The following is a 17,062-nucleotide window of genomic DNA, read 5'->3' on the forward strand; positions in this document are numbered from 1 at the left end:
AAAGTTTGCAAATATTGTGCAGAGCAATCTGCTACTTGAACTGATGATTTTGAAAATGTGTTTTAGTAGAAAAGACAAAGAGATACATGTGAGTTAAGTTTGTCTGTGGTATGATGAGGTAGAGAAAAATGAAGTGCCACGAGGTTCAGTTTTAGGACTAATTTAATTCAGTTTATATCATAACTATCAAGAAAAATATGCCAAAGATTCAAGTAAATGGTAGTCGAGGTAAAGAAAGTGGGCAGTATAATTAAGAATGATTTGAATAAATTAGCTACATAAGTTGAAAGCAATTTGTAGTCTGAATATTGTTCTGTACAAATGGAGAGACAAATAAGTAGAAGGAATGCAGTACCTAGAAGTTGTTTCTTGTTTTTGTGCTTCTAAGACAAAATTCTGTAAAAGCGAAGTATTTGGGAAAATAATAAATATTTCCAGCAAGCTAGTACTGAGAAACAGGAAACTCATTCCCTGCTGTTTGTGCTTCTTGATTTACAGACGAAAAGAATCCCTCTTTAAGTGTAAGCCTTTTCTTTCTTTGCTTCTGATCTGTTTTGTAACGGCAGCTAGCACCTGCATAGCGACAGACGTTCACCTGAAGATTGAGCAAAAAAAAAGAAGAGAGCACAGGGATCACAAGAATTAAATAGTTTACTTCTTAATTTCTTCAGAATTTTAGAAATTAACTTATTTACTTCTAATATGTTTAGAACAAAGATTCTAGCCTCCCATCCGCACTTGCAAATTTTCCTGTCCTCTTTACAAAAGGAAGAGAGCAGCTAAAACCCTTTTATGGAGTGTTTTGATCTAGTTTGACCAATAGATATTTTCCTACATGGAATTCTGGACAAAGTTATTCTGGACTCAGGAATATCAACTTTGGAAATCCAACCAACATCCCTCCTTCTTCATGAGCAAGATCGTCATTACCAAACGGCCTCCTTTGAGCCCCTCTGACAGGGAGTAACCCTGCATATAGGTATTTCACTCTCTTCTGACATAACACTAGAATTTTTTACCCACTGACTAAAATGGGCTTCTTTTTAATTTTCCCCAAAGATTCTTTTAAAAAATGGTTAGCAAAAAGTGCAGATGAGAATGAGCGGAGTGATAAATACCGTTCTTGGCTGTACCAGATAATGATGCACTTGTTCAGAGGAGATACGAGAGATCCCGGTCCTCTCTCGCACTGAATTCAGTTTCTAATGGTAATGGGGAAGAGTGAGAGCACTGACAACTCTCTAGCCTAATGAGGGCATCACAGCAATTGCTTCATTAGTTGGTGTCCAGCTGTGGAGGTGAGTTCACAGAGTCAGCACAGCCTCTGTTTAACTGTATTGTGGTGTAGCAGTGGAGGAGTAGCACCTGTCAGTCTGGTCAGAGGGCAACCTCAACTCCATCTGCATGATCTGTGTAGGGTACATCATGTGTCTCATCAAATCTCTTTCATGTGGAAAGCAGGTTCTTAGGAAGGTGGGATAGAGAAAGGTCAGAAAACATCTCGATCTAGTTGTTCAGATGTGTATGTCAGTTGAGACATAGGCTCTGCTTCTGCTTTGATCATGTCAAGTAATTTAGACTCGTCACCCTGGAAATGATTACTTGAGTAGTTCTTTGACAAAGGCAGTCTGATCTTTTTGTACAGTATTATGTAGGTAGATCTCAAGGGAAAACTCTTCTGAGAAATGTCTATATTAGTATTTAAAAGAGCAATTGTTTTTTATCAGAATCACTTAGCTGGAGACTTGCCTTTGGGGATTAGGGCACCTGGTTTCAGGTTATCTACCAGCATCCAGTGCTTTTTCTTTGCATGGCAGGTGAACAGACAAGATGTATGCAGGTACTAATTTCTACTGGATTTACCCATGATGCTTTTGGATTTGTTTTTTTTCTGTTTTTGTCTCATGTAAAGTATTACACAAGACTGGGAAAAAAAAAGGGATATTTTTAACTCTTGAAACTTCATGGTAAGTTCCCAGAAGATTTTCTGGTCTGATATCAATACAGGGAGTGGAAATGGAATTTCTATTTTCACTGAAAGGTCAAAATCTGTAAAAAGAATTAGCTGGAATCTTTGTGTGAAATATGTAGATCACTCTGAAAGTAATGCCTCCTGTTTATTTCCATAGAAACTGCAACAGATACAAAGAGCACAATAACACTATTTGATAGAGAAAATTCCCTACTACAATACCTGATTTTTCAAAATAGTCAGCACCGTAAGCTATGCATTTTCACCACAGATGAGCACGAGCCTGCATGCTGTGTTTATAAAAAAATCTGCATGGCTATCTAGAACATGGCTTGTCTTTCGCATTGCTTTTCCACTGCTGAAATGCACCACACACTGCCTCACTGTGCTCATATCAACTGTTTGGTCTTCATAAATGTTCAGCAAACATCAATGAATGTCAATGGATGAAATTTTTTCCACATGGTTGATTCTCCACACACCTTTGCCTCATGTGCGCTTCCATGCTTCTGGCACTGTGGGCCAACATGATAAAATAAGTGGCATTACTTTCAGAGCAGCCCTCATAATTTGGAAGTTTACTCTCTCCTTATAAAATGCAACTCTTTTTAAGCTGGCTTCATAGATGAAAGCTGATGCACAGAGGTGAGCTTTTCATCTGTCATAAAGATTTGCCATTGTTTTATTTTGCTGAGAGCAAGCGTCATATCTTCATAATGGAAATTTCAAAGGGGATGACAGTTCTGTAAGCTGATTTACACTGAAATTGCAGTATCTGTCTTCCAAAACTGACAAATAGAAACACCCTTAGTTGTGAGAAATATTTGTCAATTTGAGATTTAGAAGCTAATTTTTCTTCTTTGCCATAACTTTCATTTACAACAAAGCATCTGGGGGAGAATGAGGGCTGGTGGCCCTCTCAAGGCAAGAAAGTTTCTTTTTCTGCTCTTTAGTCTTTCCTTTGCATGAAAGACTAGGATGCTCACCTATTATTAAAGTTAAAATAGCCTGTGCAATTCTGCTGCAATTCAGAATTTTGCTGTTGGGCCAGTACAACCCAAAAATATGTTTAGAGTAAACATATTAGGTCTGAGGGGAATGGTTTATTCCAGTTCTGTACTAGAGTAGGAGATAGGTTTGGGGAATTCAGAACCAAAGGGAAAAAACTTGTTTTTACTTTTGTTCCCACCCCCTGCTTTGCATCAGCTGTATCTGTTGCTTAAGCTCTATCTGTTCTTCTTGTAGTCGCTTCCTTTGCAAGGGTGGAAATATGAGTGAGATCACAACCAATGCCAAACAGAGATTTTTAATTTGCTAATATTTTCCTGCAACATCTCATCATTTCTATTTCTTCATAACACCCCTACTGTGGGAAATAAGGTCACACAACACACTAGTTCTTATTTCACAATACCTCCTGATGAGGGACATTTTACTTTTCTCACATCTCTACCCCTTTTTCTCCTCCTCTCCCTGCTCTCCTCCCTCCTGCTCATCCCCTGTTAATATCTGGTCTAAATTTCCAAGATTAATCCAGTGTGCAAGAAACAATGATACAAACTCGAAAATTAAATATACACAAAGGCAGAGAGGCTGCAGAATGGAAGATGCACATCCTACTTGGTTTGCTCTGTGACAGACAGACTTATAAACAGATACACAGCTTTGCCCATAGCCACTGTATTCCACAAAGCCTTTGAAATATTTCGGTTTCATGTCTGTGATAATTAAAGAGCAATGACCTTCTCATTAGCTCCAAGAGGGCTGATGATGATTGTTCCCCATTTTTCTTAATGGATGCAAGCTACACGCATGATCTTAGAATATCAAAGCAATTCTCCAAGATATTTATTAGAGTCAAAATTATGAAAACACATAGCAAACCTTTAGTTTGAATTACAAGTGTTAATATATGCAGAACCAAATGAATAGCTCATCTTTCTTCCTCTCTTGTATCTTAAATTTTTCATTACAAATTTCCAGGGCTTCAAAGTAGTATCTCACAGTCGGTCCCCTTTTTTCTCTCTTGCATGACAAAGAGCTGTCAAAAATTGTTCCTGTGTTTGTTAGTATTTTTCTCTTTTTTCTCTCATCTAAATGTCAAACAACTTAGCTTAAATAAAGCACAGCATTCTTCATCTGGTGCTTCTCAAAAGAAAAACAACACCACAGAAGGCGTCTAAAAAGGCCCTAATTAATGTTTCTCATTGATTTTGTTTTAGTGTGATGTATTTTATGAAAAAAATATGAATCCAGAAGGCACTCTCATTAAAATCATTAGTGGCTCAATGTTAGCTGAAAACAGCTCATTCTTTGGTGCACTGTAGTGCTTAAAAGCACGTTCACACACACAGCTTCTTATTTAACATCACAAGCTTGTGTTAGATGAAAACTAGCATTAGTTTTGTCAGGTACTATTGAACTATGATGAGCACAATGTACAAAAGCTGTATCAAGGTGAATAATAAGAATATACTGTAGCTGTAGCTTGCATATCTCTCTAGGCTCTCTTTCATGCTTAAAAACCTAGAAATGTAACTTTCTGTCATTGATTTCTGTGTTATCCATTCGAGAAACAGTAACAGCCAAAAGAAAAGGAAAGAATAACCTGGGACCTATTATAGCAGTAAGATTGATTTATTTTTATTTTTTATTATTTTTTTAGGCAAATTCAACAAGATTAACAGATGCGTTGCTATTGCAGAATAGTGCTTGTAGTTCTGTTTCAAAGCAGCCACGCTAACCGTGCCTTCTCCTGCAGTACTGTTTAGTTAAAACTGGAAGAAGAAATTCTCTATGTACCTTCAGGGCTGAAGGGGAGAGAAACGAAATGGATAAGGAGAGGATTTATTATTTTATTTCAGAAGTTTTAAAAAAGTTACGGCATTTTTTCCCCTCTAATCTGCCATAATCACTGTAATTTTAATGGGCAAAATGCGCTTTCTAAGAACAAGTGTGAGAAAGTCCATTGTAAAGCTCTGTATGGTGGGAACCATTTCCAGAACAACACTGCTTTGCTCTGAAATATGACTTCTGCAGACAGAATTACTTCCAGTGTAGGAAAGCCAGCTTCATGATTCTAATCTGCTGTGTTCAAGTAAAGCTGACCGTCTTCATTAATCAGGTGCTGTTTATCTGAGCAAGTCAGACAAATCTGGGGAAGTTCTGGTAGAACAGTGCAGTGGAAGATGCTCAAAAGTGAGAACAGCTGCCATTGTGGTACTCTGAGAGAAGGCAATAGAAATTGCTTTGGGGTTTTTCAGATTTAGGATGCACAGAGCTGCAAATTAAGCAGAAGCATGTTTTAGCATCAAACATACACGTTTGATTTTAAAAAATAATGAAACAGTAAGTAATGGTATTTTTTTTCTACAAACTCTTTTGGATTTTTATATACATCTTTACGAACTGTGATAACACAGCTTTGCATTGTGGGACCATATTTGACAAATAGGACCAGTGAGGAGAAGTGTATAAGGGGAACAGAAATATCTGGATTAAACAGCACAGCTGTGTCAGCTGTTTAAGCTTTGTAACATGTAGTGAAATTACTGAATTTTCATTAATTTCTGCCTTGTTTTTAATATGTCATTCATTATAAAGCTTCACTGAAAACCAAATTGCTGATGGATGGGTATTAATATATGGTACACTCTGCCACAGAAGTCACGTTTTTAGTAGAAGAGGTAACATTTATTCTGGTCTGATCACCATTAATGGGACTGTCAACAAAATTTTCCTTGAAAAATAATTACGCTGCAAGTAAGGCCATTTAGATCCAGATATGAGTAGTAAACCTGTATTAATTTAGGATTCAGACTATGTTAATGGTTTAATATTTTTTCTTTATAGAGAACACAATAGTGAGGTCATCTGTAATAAAGATGATAATATGGAACCTCAGTAGTTTTACTTCCTATGACTATAGGACATTTATGGCTGAAATATGGTTGAGAGAGCCTTAAAACGTTGTTTTATGGTAACCTCTATGCAGTGCTATAAAACACTTTCTGTTAATGATAAATAAACTATGGAAGATCTATGTCTTAGTAAAGGGCTGTGTTCTTTCTGTTACGAACAACCTGACTTTAGCAACGTTCAGCTTATCATGGTTACACGGGCTCCAATTTAACCCTTTTGCAAGTGGATGCAGTCCCACTAGTGTTAGTGGATGTATAAACAGACACGCTGCTACTGAATTCATCCTAAGAAATACAGCACATGTAGAAGTTACCGAGATAATTCTTTCACTCTTTAATGCCTCATTAAAGATTATATAAAATTATCCAGTATGCCTGCAAATAATTACTTTAGACACTTCTTAGTAATGCTCTGTGAAGCTGTCATTGGTGTAGCAGAGTTCCTTAAGAGATCATGAATAAGTAGCACAATTGGCTTTGATTCTTTGCTGAAATATTGATTGAATTTATTCATTCTAATGAAGTTGTAGAATATAATAGATGTGGTATTGTATTGAAAAAGAAAAGAACAGGCTTTGTGTTAAAGCAACTGCATACCACACTGATGTACTGGGATTTCAGGCTAAGAGTAAGCTCAGAAACCTTGTTAGGCTGAGGTATGTTTCATATCCTTCATATAATCCACAGCTGTGAAGCTGAAGTAATTCAATTAAATCAGAGTGCATTTAGGAATACCTCAATACCTGTATACTTATCCTGGGTGGTTGATGAGACTGTATAAAACAATAATATCATCAGAAAATGCCTTGAGATCTCTTAGGTATCAGCAGAATCTTGGATAGCAACATCAAGATCTATGTTATTATGTTTCTTTTTACGCTTATTCATCCAGACTTTGCCCTTGCCTGAGCACACTTTCTGGTGAAAGGCACACAGTGATCTTCATGTCAGTGTACTGCTGGATTTCTTCTCCCCATTTAATGCATGGTTTATTTTATGGACAATTGACAATGATGTCCCTGCAATTTCTGTATCCTTTCAGTGGAAGTGGTGAGCTTTCTACTTATCCTCTTTAGAATGGGAAATATTCTTTTGATCTTAAGGTCACACATTGAAGAGTACTGCTCTTATTTCACTGCGTGATTGATCTCAGTATACTTCTGCTACTTATTTATTTTACAGCCAAACCTGTGGCCAAGTCCTTGTGCGCTTAGACTATCTTCAAAGTAAAAACCTGTCCTACTCTGTAAAAGTTTGTGGTTTATGAATAACCAACACAGTATATTAGAAAGTGAGAAGAGAGAGAGAGAAAAGGGTGAAGGAGAATTGCTGGAGATCACACAGGCAATCTAAGCAGAGTCAGGTCTCCCTCCATTAGCCCTTTTGCAACATTTACTAAGTTATAGCACTGCTAAGTTTTCTCTACGATGTGAGGAAGTATTCCTTTTATGACAGTTATAATATTTGCTACAGAAGTAGAATGCTACTTGATTGCACAAGCTACTTCTTGCTGTGGAAGAAGCTTCAGAGACATGAATTTTGATGGAAAATTCACTCATAGTTTGAGTGAGCCAAGAGTTCACTGCCTCTGGGAAGGTGAAAAATGTTAATTTTAAGAGGTTCCTGGTTCATGTGGATGTAAACTAGTATATTTCTTTCTTTCTGTACATATATCTGCAATTATATGTGGTAACTGTCAAAGAGCTGCGTGCTCTGGCAGCAGGAAGAATGTTTTTTATCTCTTTTGACTTAAAGAGCTTTACTCTGCTGTGCAATCATTAGCCATTCTTCAATAACTGATAGATAATGCATTTTCAGCTGTAATTTGCTACAGCTGCATGAGAAAGCTGCCTGGTGGACAGAGAGGAACCAGAACGATGAAGTTCGTCTCCAGATCTAAATTTAACTAGTGCTCCCAGGTTGCTTGGATCTGAAGTTTGTATGCAGGAACTCCTCTGCTGATATTGTCTCTTGCACTGGTTGCGTTAATAACTGTTGTCTTCTTTTGAGCGTACTGGACTTTAGGAAAATATTTTCCTACCTGTAAGAAAAAAATAAAAATGCAACCAGCCCATAACTTAAACAGCAGAGGACAATGTATGTATCTAAAATGGAAGGGAGCACAAAGCCATAGCACTGCTTCTGGGTTATCTCAGACCATAATTAAAAGAAAAGATTTGTCATATTAAGTAGGTGATATGTGCCTTAATAAGTGCTTTGAATACCTCCTAGAATAGTTTTCAGAGTTGTGTTCATAATTCTAAAAGTAGTATTTTATTAAAATTTGGACAGTGACAACTGTCCAATCATAAATCATGCCCTACCATAACTGTCCTATCATAAATCATCTGCCTGAGATGCTAACCTATATTTGTGTGCTTTATATTTGAGTGAACATTATCATAGAATCATAGAATCACCAAGGTTGGAAAAGACCTACAAGATCATCCAGTCTCACCATCCACCCATCACCAATAGTTCTCACTAGACCACATCCCTCAACACAACATCTAAACATTCCTTGAACACCTCCAGGGTTGGTGACTCCACCACCTTCCTGCTCAGCCCATTCCAGCATCTGAGCAATCTTTTGTAAAAGCAGTATTTCCTAACATTTTTTTTTTCCTGTTGTATTTGCAACCTTGAAGATGCCCTGTATTGTGCAATTTTTCAGTATATGTGTAAACAGTGAATAGCGAGTAAAGGAGCGTACTTCAAAATCATGGATTTAATTAGGTAGGAACAGGATTTAGCAAGTCGCTGCTTTTGTTTAAACAGTCTTGACATACCTCAAGACAGCAATAGCAAATTTAACACTTAAGTACAGATTGACAAAAACAGACTGTTTCAGGTTCTCTCTTTAGAGTGATACTGTTGCTTTAGATGACGTGGAACTGTTGGAAACTTTTGGAAATAATTGCTGCTTGTAAGTTTTGAGATTTAGCTGTGACTTATGTCCACAATATTCTATCCATACCAATGCCTTGATTTGTTTTATATGCCGGTGTAAGAGACTTGACACGTTAATGTTATTTGGTGTTCAAATCTTTTACAGCAGTCCTGATTCGTTTTTATGTAGTAGTTTATCCTACCTTTAACAGCTGTACTGTAATATTCTTCTTTCGCTCTTTGTTGAAATATCTGAAATTGGAAGATTTTACCCCTTACAATTCAGAATGTGAGGTGGTTTTGTTAATTTGTTTGTTTGTTCACTGATGGTTTTTCTTTGTTTTGTTTTTAAAGCTGTGGGCCAAGAAATAAGTTTTTAGCAGCATGTGTAGCTGTATAAACATACAGCTCCCACTAATGCTGATTGGAGTTACATATTCCACTTTGCCTCTCAAAGGGTAGAACATTTATGCCTAGCTATTTAAAATAGAGAATGAACATTGGAAGCTAAAGACTAGAGTCAGAATTTCTGGTGCAGAGAAAAGGCTAAGTGTTGGAGAAGTTTAAAAGTAGGTTTATGTCTAGCATAACCTTGCAGACTTTTCTGTGTACATGCTGCTTTACTTGTATCTTCTTGAAAATCTTTGCTTGAAAATATTGCTAGCTTGGATCACCTGTCCATGAAGAGATGAGATGTTCAGTAATGGGCTTTGCTCTTGAGATTTTGGCTTTATGGTCATGTGGTTCTTAACTATGATTTTACCTAACCCCTGAAAAAGTGTGGGGAAAAAAAGCTGTGAATGCTGGTGGCAATTTCTATAAGGAGAAGTAAGTGCCTTAAGAGCTTCTGTTTTGGTTCAGTAAAAAATTCCATATGACTTTGCACCTTCTACCTCCAGGATCATCACAAATTTTCTGCCAGTAAGTTGTCGGTGCTGCCCCACTCTCCTTCAGCTTTCCTTTGAGGGCAGGACCAGCAAGTCTGTCTGGTTTACTAAGGCTGTGGCATAGGCAAAAAATTAATAAAGCAAAGTCTCTTGGCTGCTGTTAAAAGTCAACCTCTGTGGGTTGCATAGAATGGTCTCTGTTTAGAAAAGATGAATACAAGCAGATGAAACATTTTTATAATGGGAAAACATATATGGTAAAAAAAAAAAAAGTCATCTTTCAGCTTTATTTCCTTTTAAAGTCTGAATGTGTACAAATATTGAATTGTAAGATAGTGCTGTTGTCTATGGAGAAAAAAAGGTGATGTATCTATTTTGTTTTTAAAATGATATTCAGGACAGTTGGCTTCCCTTTACCCTTTACTGCAAGCCCAGATCGTGCACAGTTTGAATGTACGTACCTAAGCTGTGTTTAGAGCTTGTGTACAACTTTGCCTGTTACTTGTTCCAGCTCCTTCTGATGTTTGGTTTTTTTTGAGCTGTAAAAATTTTTTTGTTTATTTCCAGAATTCTTCTGCTTCCTATATTCTTTAGTGTAGATAATACACACAGAAACAGTGTCCCAAAGAGATTATGTTCTGTGGTTTTTAACTTTTCGTATATCAAGACTATTTGCAAAGTTAATAGCATTTCTTGCCCTAGCAAGCATCACGCACAAAGCAAGGTTTTTTCAAGAGTTTATGACGGTAATCAATTAACAATAGGAGTTGAAAAACCAGGAAGGGCCTTTCAGTATGTGATGTAATACTGAAAAAAAGTATATACAGGTAGAAGAGACAAAACTGTGAAACTTAACTGACAAAATATTTCTACTGCCTAGTAGTTTGGGCCAGTAATTACAACAAATTTAGTTACGTGCTATTTCTTCCTTTCTCTTTCCTAATAAATGACATGTCTCCTTAGTGCTATAATGAAGTCAAACTCAAATAATAATAGTAATAGTAATAATTAATTTGCTGTTCTTTCAGCATAGCATTACTATCTTGCAGACAAAAATAGTGCTACCACACTCTCTAGTATTAAAGGTTGATATTCATTGGCAGAGAAGAAATATACAATTTACACTTACATTGCAAAGTAAACTTCTATTTACATGCGTAGCCTAGTACTGTAACAGGGTAGTTGTAAGGGTAGCTGCTCTCCTCTAAGACTCTTAACCTTCAGTGTGGAGCAATCTGCACCATCTCAGGAGCTAATCCAGCAGAGCTGATCTTCTGCTGGTTTTGATGGATCCCTGTATTCAGAGCTTCTGAGATAAAGGATGAAAAGATTCCTCCCAGCTGTTTTTTTTTTGTTAAATTTTTAACAAGACTGATCAATGGCACCACCTGGTGACACCTGCCCAGGACCTATAAGGGTCAGCATACCTCAGCAATCAGAAAGCACTTGCCATAGCTGAAGTCTTTTACCTTGAAGAGCATTCAAGCACTATGTGGGTCAAACAGGAGGAGGAATCTCTAATCTAAAGGTACTACAGTTTTTGACCATATGTGATGTTTTCTTGGTTAATTTAGAACTTTAATGGTCCATAAGGATCCCTATAATAGAAATGAAAAAATCTTTTAAACGGTCACTCTAATTTACTCTTTAATTGCTTGCCTGTGAGATGCCTTTCAGACTTGTATGGTTACTTTTGGTAAGGTGATAGAGCAAGTTACCTGCTAGGTACCTGAGTGGGGCATTTTTCACTTCTTAAACTGGAAAGAAATCCAAAATGTTGTTTTGTATTCTAAATTCTCTGCCCTAGTAACAATAATATACGTGTGTGTGCAAATATGTATATATATATGCATATATAGGTGTAGCATCCCTCAAATACTATTCTTCCTTAAATTTCAGTTGAAATTGGTTTTGTCTGAAAATATGTTCAGTTCTGTAATTGGTTTTACTTGTCCTGAGAAGCTTATTCCAGTCTCTTTACAGATTATTTTCTCTTCACTGCTCTTATGTCAGCACCAAGCTAAGTATGTTGAAAATGTAAATATCCAAAAGCAAAGGACCAATTTGCTCACGGACGCAGTGTGATCTGCAAAGACAAGGAGAGGAATTTGTGGGGAATGGTGTACACCTACAGAGACAGTGTCATTGAGTCTAGGGAGTAAAAGGGATGAGGAGGAAATGAAGTATCAACTAGAGTCTGTGATTGCCTAAAACAAATCAGAAACTCCCACATGAAAAATAGGAGGAAGATACTCAAGTTGGCAATGTGGCTTTCTTTCAAGTGAACAGTGAATTGCTTTGGCTTGGATTTTGGTCCCCAGCTTGTTTACTCTGCAGATAGCAATCCTGTTGGTCTTCTAAAAATAGTTCATTCAGATTGAAAATATGCACAGATTGCACAAGCCCTGAAGAACATATGTCTTCAAGATGTTGAAATAAAATGCCTATGTATTACAAATAATTTTTCTTTTTCTTAATTGGCTCAAGACTAAAGTTTTATCTAATGCTTGGTGAGGTTCTGGCAGCTGACACATGGTTTCACTGTGACTTCTTCATTTTCCTTGCCCATCTTCCACCTCTATAAGCCGCCACTAGTTCTCATTTAGAGTCCTACAGGAGAAAGCTTACTTATTTTGTCCTCCTTTTGATATTCCTTCTTTTTTATTTTGTTTTTTGAAATGTACGGTTTATTTTCTGGTAGATTTTGGAGGTCTCTGCACTCTATGCTATGTCAGTGTACCCACGGGAAAAAAACAGCAACAAAAATACAGTCTTTTCCTTGAAGACAGTCATTGGAGATATATTTATCATCCACTGAACTGTCATGTAAAATGGAGAAAGAGATCTGACAGTTTAAGTTGCCTGTTGAAGACCAGATATAAGCAATGGATTTATTTGTCTTTGCCGTAGCTGAAGATCTGTACAATTATTATGCATTTTATGGATTGTGTAAGTGCTGATGCTGAAGTACATTTCACCAGGACTATCTCAAGTTTGATGATCTCTTTATTGCATGTTAAGTTACAGTTTTTCTTTTGCTTCTTGCTGTCTTCTCACTTGGGGAAAATAAATACTCCAAACATTCCAAATTGGTATTTGGTTTTAGACTTTATTTGAGCTTTTCCTTTTCAATATAAAATAATTTTCTTCCTATACACGTGTTGTGATGATTACACTCATAAAAATCATTGTGTTATAAGCTAGGCTGAAGGTACTGTCAGTGAAAAGCTGATTGGTTTGAGATACCTTATAATGGAAGGCACTGTAATCAGTAGCCAGCCGAGGTCAGCAGCTGTATGTTTGCAGTGATGTGTTGTCTATTTGTGTCACTTGCAAACACACAGGTGTAAAAGGGAAGTTCTATGGGTCTGCTGAACAGAAAGTAGAAATTCAGAGGTTGTGATTGTAAACGACTGAACAGAGGAAAACAAAGAAACACGAAGTGTAGAAGTAGCTATGAAGATTAGCTTGCAATGGATTGTTAAATAAATAATTTTTGTCAGTGTGGTGTATTAAATTATATTATCCCTAGTGTAATAAGTGCAGTGAGACTGCATGAGATTTCCTCCACAGATCCTGCATGTTTTGTCTTTGTTATACTCTGCCACTAAACACTTCTACAGAGAGCTGTTGAAGTCAGGTCAGGCACTTACTAGCCCTCATGCTAGATTCTGAAATGCTTTTTTCTCTTCCCATGCTTATGCTGTATGTCACTGTGATCACAGCTGCCTTTTGTTGTCACAGTTAACCTGCCCTCTGCTGAAAGGGAGCTGCATTATAAGGGCTGTCTGTGCACAGCTTACAAAAGCCAACAGGTAAGGCAGGTGTTCCCCAGGCTAGTTTGAGTATCCTGTATTGAAGGATTTGAATTATGATTCTGCACTGGCATTAGCTGTTGGATGGTGGCACTTTGCCTGCTTTGACAAATCAGTAAAAAGTCAGTTGTGAGGGAAAAGCGTAGGTGGTGCTTCAGCTCTGGCTTTAAAATGTGAGTGTTGCCAATATGGCAGTATAAATGCCTGCGTGGTGATTGAATAATTTTCTTTCTTTCAGAGTCTAACCAGCACATTTCCAGCTGTTTTGAAGTTGCATTGTGGAAGTCTGTCAGTGGTTTTGACTGTTTCTCTCAAATTGTGACAAAATCGGAAGCTGAGGCACTATTCTCTACTTGGTGTTCCTTTCCTGTCAGTAGTAACTATTTTAGAAAGTTTGATGTGCTCTGCCTTTTATTTTTCATGATGCAGTCTGTCTGCTTCTGACTGAGGCTGGCAAAACTTCTTGAGAAGACTGCTGTAACATAATAGAACCAAAAGGATGAAAAATGAGAATGAGGATATTTAATTACAAAACAGTCTCTCCTGTAATTATTCCCGAAATAGTCTAAAGATCCTGCCTGCTAGCAAAGCTAGCCTGTAGCTAGTTAGCCTGTACCTTTGTTCTGTGTTCTCTACCAAGGCTAAAGAATGGAAGTGGATAGTGATAAATTACATGGTATACAGTGTAACATTTGGGGCTGAAGGAACAAAAGAATGAACCTATAATCTTATTTTAACAATAATGTCCCCACTGCTAATGAGCAGAAGTTAATCCTCTCAGAAATGCTGTGGACTGGCCCAGTGAGACCAGTGTGTTGTTTCCCCTGAGCTATGAAACACTACTCAGTAACCTTTCACTGATGCTCCTCCCTGAACTTTACAAGGTTGTAATTCATTCAAGATTGGTTCTGAGCCAGTTCGTATGCTGCAGGACAAAAACATAGTACAGATAGGTATTTTACCAGAATAAGAAATGTAGGATCTGGTCCCCTAGAAATACTTGACCCTCCAAAAGTGGGAAAAAAATGCAACAGTTTACTTGGGGAAACGTAGGCCAATACTGCCTGAGAACTTGTTGGATGCAAAAACTGTTCCTCACTTTTATACTCTGTACAAAAATAATAATAATAATAATCTATAGTTATAGTAGGAAAAAATGGAAAACATCAAACCATAATTAGAATGGCACGAGAGAATATATACGCATTATTCACAAAAACATAATAGATAAGTAGTTATTGATTAAAGGGATGCATGCTTAACAGCAATTTATAAATCCAGGACTCAAAAGATAATGTTTGTTTTACTGCATTTAATTATTTAACATGCAGTGACATTTCTGTTTTGCCAACAGCGGCACAATAGGTCCCTAATGAACTACTGTGAGTTACTAATAATTAAACCATCAGGCAGAAATAAGGGGTGCAGCTTTTTATTAGATTAACATTCTTAAATCACCTCTGTTTTCTAAAGAGAATTCTTTCTGAGTTTCTCCCCTACCCCAACCCAAGTAGGCATCAGAAGTCTTGAGGGAGCTCAGGCCAGTTCTGGCTGACCCTTGAAAAATCTCTGAAGTACTTATGGAAAAAACTGAAGTTATTCATAGGACTATGATGAAAGTTGAGTATCCGTGCTTCAAACTCTAGTCCATGGGAGACCAACCTTTTGGCTTGCCTAGGTTGCATTGAGTGAAAAGGAATTGTTTGGGGCCTCATATAGATTGCTTCGTAAGTAATGCCTCCTATTTATTTCCATGGAAACTACAACAACTACAATGAGCACAGTAACTCTGAGAGAGCAAATTCTCAGCTGCAAAACAATATTTTTCAACGTAATCACCACCGTTAGCTATGCATTTTCACCAGTGATGAACAGGAGCCTGCATGTCATGCTTGTCAAAATCTGCACCAGTAGAGATTATCTACTGTCTCCATCTCCACTGCTGAATGGCACCACCCACCACCTCACTGTTCTCACATCCACTGTCTTTTCTCCATAAATGTTCAGCAATCATTGATAAATGTCAATAGGTGTTTTTTTTTTTCCACATGGAATTCAGTGACACACCTTTGCTTCATTCACGCTGCCATGTCAGATGTCATTTTTGTCAGACTGCCCCTCTGCTGCCATTTGTCACACGGCAACAAAATGTAATGGAATATTGGTGGGAAGGTTCAATCCCTACTGCCATACCACCGACATTCGCATCTGACATTATGGGCCAACATAATAAAATAGGAGGCATTACTTTTGGAGCAGCCCTCATAAAATATATACTACAGTTAATGTATATAAGTAACAACACTTATTTTAAATTTTAATATTTTTATTAAAACAATAAAAAATTAAAAAAAAAGCATAAAACTAGTGGGGTATTTGACCTCGTTTTTGTGAAAATAACACATCAGTCTCTGGTTGTAGCTGTGGCTCAAGGCTTAGTGAGCTCTCAAGGTGCTTATCAGAGATTTTTTGATGAAATTTAAGTCTTACTGTGCCTCATCCTTGACAACAGTTGTTCACAAATGTACATACTTCCAAAAGCGATGACATGAATAAGGTGTGGCTGTGAAGTGAGGGATGTTTTTCTCTTATAAAAGTCTGGTAAAGAGACATGATAAGACTTTTGATTTGAATATTCAATTAAACCTTTGTATGTTCCATTTCAAAAATGTGTTTATGTTGAATGAAATGTGAGTTGCAAATATACAAAAATCCAATGATTTTTTTTTGCAATTTTGAAACCTGTTTTCAAATTCCTTTATCAAAACAAAAAGCACAACTGCATAATTCTCACTGTTCACAGGACTGTGTTTAGCCAATATATCAAAATGCATACAATTATTTGCCATCCCTTGACTTAGCACTTCAGTGAGCTCTCCACGTGCTCTGGTTTCAGCTGACACAGTGCTTGTAGTGCACTGAAATTTTGGTTGCTGAGGGATGGGTGTGTGCCCAGTGCCAGGCCACTCCACAGGGAAGAGTGACACAGTGGTGGTACGGGGTGCAGGCCAGGCTGCATGTGGGCTGCAGATTGGACAAGCCCATGAAAACAAATAACAGCTGACTCTTTTCAAGGGGTGTTGGTGAAGCTTTTTCCTTGCTCTGGTTAACTCTGTGATTATTTAACCATTTTAACAAACAAAAAAAGGTAATAGAAATTTGGTTTACATGATTTCTTGAGGGGTGGTATCAGAACTGGACTTCTTGAAGGATGCTGTTCACCAGAGAGCAAAATATATTAGTCTGTGTAAACAGTGGGTTGGAGGTGGATAAAAAAAAATAGGCTAATTTCTTCATGTAAAATATGTTTCTTCTTTTCTAAAATAAATATTTTACTCGCATGGCAGCTTCAAAATGTAGTGGATGAAAACAAAGTTTTGAAAGGGAAAACACGAATACTGTGAAATGAGATTGAAAAAAATCAGGACTTTTTATTTCAGTGTAGAATGGAAAAGAAGAAATACAATAAAGGGATCAGAAGTAGTGACTAGAATGGAGAATGTGGATCGAGGACAGTGTTTACCCTTTCACTTAACACCAAAATGAGAAGATATACAACTGGATGAAAAGGAGGCAGAC

At 37.2% G+C, this 17,062-nt stretch overlaps 1 long non-coding RNA gene across 5 annotated transcripts in view; it reads left to right on the top strand.

Annotated features, from left to right (window-relative positions):
- Nucleotides 1-17,062, top strand: part of LOC110401034 — a 363,261-nt gene that overhangs the window by 38,280 nt on the left and 307,919 nt on the right. The gene's annotated exons all lie outside the window — the stretch shown is intronic.

This window comes from Numida meleagris, chromosome 6 (genome assembly GCF_002078875.1).
Source record: "Numida meleagris isolate 19003 breed g44 Domestic line chromosome 6, NumMel1.0, whole genome shotgun sequence".
Lineage (NCBI taxonomy): Eukaryota > Metazoa > Chordata > Aves > Galliformes > Numididae > Numida > Numida meleagris.